Source organism: Poecilia latipinna, unplaced genomic scaffold (genome assembly GCF_001443285.1).
Source record: "Poecilia latipinna isolate Pla-1442-1.1 unplaced genomic scaffold, P_latipinna-1.0 Scaffold3873, whole genome shotgun sequence".
NCBI classification, from domain to species: Eukaryota; Metazoa; Chordata; class Actinopteri; order Cyprinodontiformes; family Poeciliidae; genus Poecilia; species Poecilia latipinna.
In genome coordinates, this window is record NW_015116489.1 from 1 (window position 1) to 4,212 (window position 4,212).

Here is a 4,212-nt window from a genome sequence, read left to right on the forward strand (position 1 = left end):
TGAAACAATATTATCGTTTATCGCAATAATTTTTTAGACAATTAATCGTCCAGCAAAATTTGTTATCGTGACAGGCCTAAATGTATGTGCATTTGATTTTCTCAGCTTGGTATTCCAGTGTGTTCACTCTTTAATATGACCATATTACCTTGAGCTGCCAGAACAATACTTTATTATGAGAAAGTACCAAGCTGGTTTATCTAGAAGTAAATGAAGTTGTTGATTTGAATTTTTATGTAAACAGTGGCTAACATTTCCAACTCAAAGTGCCATTTAATATTTTACATGTGTATGTTTCTGTTTTTTTTTTCTTGTATAGTTAAACTGTTTCTCTGTTTTATTAAATGTATTTGCCTAATTGTCCCAGTATGGATTATGTCCATTTTTCTTAATAGAAACAATGCTTTTTTTCCTGGAATGTGTTGTCTAATTTGGGGGTGGGCTGTCTTTGTGCTGCAAACCTGTAGAAGTGTAAACAGTTTGTGTCCATGATATGTGGGTTCTGCAGAGGTTTCAGTTACCCTTTTCCCAACCCTAGACCTGGTTTAAAACTGCAATATGTAACTTTTCTAATTGTTTTTAACATATTTATGTTATATCTTTATGTCGTGACAGATAACCTGTGAAAAATTTGAGCTCGTCTGCCTTCTACCTGAAACACTAGAAACAGCCAATCAGAACCCGGAGGTGGGTCTTAATGCTGTCAATCATCCTCTGTGTGGTGCTGCTCATCCCACCTCTCCCTCCCTCCCCTTATTCTCTGCTGTGCTGTAGCTAGTTAAGTCTGTCATGAATGCCAACGCTAGTTAACATGGCTGCTGATGATGGATAAACGGTTTTCCTGGAACGATACTTGTTTTTGGTAGGTGCATTTATTCAGCCAACTACAGACTAGGTGATCAATCTTTTCACAGGTTATGTCTAATACCAAACTGTCATGACATGGTGACGGTTTTAACAAATTTGTAGAAAATAAATTTTTTAATAAAGGTTCTGCAGCTTTTAGGGCCCTGTGGAGACTACATCTCAGCTCCTCTCGCTGTCCTCTGCAGGTCCCTCCTGACTGCTGAACTGCAGAATGTGAACATTGTGAGGAGAAGCTATAGAATCACTGTTCACTACTGACTATGAAGATGGATTTTTAGGAATAATAAAGCTGTTGGGAAGACATGAATGGGTCCAAACTGTCAGTCACATTTAGACAACTCTCCTCATGTGTTTCCTCCGCTGTTCTTAACGTTCAACAGGAACTCTGACTCGGTGGATCTGCCTGTGTTTGGAGGACAAAACACTAAAATGTGTTTCCATGTTATTTCTCAACACTGTTGAGTTCCCAACACAAAGAAAATCCTGGAACCAGACAGCAGGCAGGAGGATGATGCAAGTTTACGCTAACAGCAGAGCTGCCACTCACCAGCAGAGCAACATACACCAACAGAGTGACACACTCCTCTGGTAACGGTGTGAGTCATCAGAGGGAGGAGCCTAGCGCAGACCAGCTGCTTTAAAAAGGCTCAGCTTCTAACTTTGTCAGAACAGAAATAGAGTGGTGGAAGTGAGTGAGGGCGACTGGATCTGAGCTGCTGACCAGTGAACTGTCTGCCCGGTAAGAAACACTTCAACTCGATCCAGATTTCTACTGACTGTCAATTTATCTGCTGTGATCTGATAATCTCACACTTCATCAGAAAGTCGTGTCATATAATCACCAGCTGCTTGTTTTCTTAGCTGTTCTGGACCTCATAGTGACTTCTCTGATTCCTGTTATTTTGTAGAGATATGTTTATGACAGCTGGAAACATTGTGTAACATGTTGTATTGACAGACTGTCAGGGAGCATTCATAGATAGCATCTTGTGACGATGAACTTTGACTTCTCCACATCTTCCCTAATCTTACAAATTTAGGATTCACTTCAAAAATCTATTTTTTCCAATCATTGTAAACTCCTCAGTGGTTAGGTCAAATGAAGATTTCTCCATCGAATTAAACTGTGAAATGTTACCCTGTACAAGTTCAGAATGTAGATTTTTTTTTTTTTTTTTTAATTTTGCCTAAAGGATGTGGCTTATTTTTTTTAAACAGGACAAATTAGTAGCCATATATGACAACATAATGTGTCAATAATTAACAGTGAATTAACAGTGAATAAAGCACTAAATACCTTTATCTGAGCTCCATATCTGAAGTCAAAAGACATTAGAGCCTGAAGCAATAAATAGATTAAAAGGAATTTAACCACAAAGACGTGTGACTTTGTCTGAAACAAATATTGGCTTATCAGGTTTAAAGGAAGGGGTCTTTTTTAATAAGTCGGCACATCTTATAAAGAATGTAAAACTAAATATAGTGATATATATTTTTTATAGTGATAAATATGCCCTGTTTCAGACAGGGCATATTTTTTTCCCATCCACTGAGAAAAAATTATCCGTTTTTCTAGATAAATTATATATTTTTTCACTTTCCAGGCTTTCATGTTTCAATCAACATCAGCCATAGCAACCAGGACATTTAACATTTTAAATTTTGACATATATATATATATATATATATATATATATATATATATATATATATATATATATATATATATATATACTGTATGTGGCAACACTAAGGTAGGGATCTGATACTCTGCTCCTCACGGCAGGGTAACCAGAACTTGTCAACAACGTCACCTTGGGAATTGCACCCAAGGAAATAGACTGCCAGTAGGCTCGAGGTTCGTGACCAAGGAGAACAAGACTTTTCCAAAAAAATTTATTGCATTTTATTGTTTCATGCTAAAAAGAGACAATCAAAACATAAGGAACACAATAGGAAGGGAGTGTACAGTACTGAGGCCTACCAGCAGGGGGAGGGCGGTCCAAATGGGAACTAGTTCCTAACAAACGTATAAATCCAAAATAAATACCCAAACACTTGTTTGGCATTCAATCTTGACGATTGAATGCCTGTGTGTTGTGTGAGAAATCACTCGCACAACACACAGTTCCAGTCTCCCTGGAGGCCCCTCCCACTACTGTCAGCTCTCAGCCTGGAGACAAAAGGGTGGGGTTAAACAAGCAAATACAAAAAAAAACAAAACAAATACTACAATTTAAACTTGGCCAGAGACTAAAATGAGGTTACCTCCAGCATAACCAATTAAAAATATCAATACTTTAATAGAATAATCTAAAAGAACCCAAGGCTGCTACCTGCAGCAAGGCTGGAGGCCACACAAAACATGTTCCAAAGTAACAAATTTAAACCAAAGAAAACCCCAAACTAAGAAACTAAACAAGACAAAACAAATTAAACAAAGCAGTTACAAAAATGAAACAAAGTCAACCAATGAAACAAGATAAACTAAACAAAAAAATGAAACCAAACAGTGAAACAAAACAGCAAGGTCTCCAGTGAACTGCTACAGTGTCAGAGCAGAGCTGGATGACTTCACCCCAAACCAGAGGATCCTTTCCAGCCCACAGCAGGAGGATCAGCTTTCCAATATGTTCTATGTATAAATAATTGTTATTTTTGGTGTTATGGAGCTGTATGGGTGCTATAAAACAATACATACCCGTTTTATGTGAAAACTGCAGTGGGGAGGGTGAATTACAGCCACACCCCAGTACCAAGCAGGAGACTTCCAGTGGTTTCTAGATTTAAACAATTCAAGTCAAACTCTGAATTTGTAGGCCTTATGTAGAAGGAGAAACATTACTTACTGATGTTAGAGTGTAAGACCTGCACGCTACCCAAGCAACCTTCCCAGCGATGCGTGAGCAAATGCTAGCATAAGCAACCAGGTGAGAGAGTCTCCCTATATACTCTCCACCCATCATGAGGTGATTAGGGGCCAGGTGTTTTGAATATTGAGGCAGGCTTCTTCCTGCTACATACATACATATATGTGTATATATTTTTAAAAAATCCCTTCTCCCCCTCTGCGGGTGGTCTCTTTCATCCTCTGAGCTCGGGTCCTCTACCAGAGGCCTGGGAGCTTTCATCCTCTGAGCTCGGGTCCTCTACCAGAGGCCTGGGAGCTTGAGGGTTCTGCGCAGTATCTTGGCTGTGCCTAGAACTGCACATTTCTGGACTGAGATGTCTGATGTTGTTCCTGGGATCTGTTTTAGCCACTGCTCCAGTTTGGGGGTGACTGCCCCGAGGGCCCCGATGACCACATCGGCCTGTTCCTGTGCAGCCAGGATGAGGGCCTCTGTG

The 4,212-nt window shown here is 39.5% G+C and overlaps 1 protein-coding gene across 1 annotated transcript in view; it reads left to right on the plus strand.

Annotated features, from left to right (window-relative positions):
• Positions 1 to 986: 986 nt before the first annotated feature.
• The window catches only part of LOC106941795 (nuclear factor erythroid 2-related factor 1-like), a 17,817-nt gene continuing 14,591 nt past the window's right edge, over positions 987 to 4,212 (plus strand). Inside the window, exon 1 of the mRNA XM_015024912.1 lies at positions 987 to 1,606. The gene's annotated coding sequence lies outside the window, so the exon portion shown is untranslated. The remainder of the gene's footprint in view (positions 1,607 to 4,212) is intronic.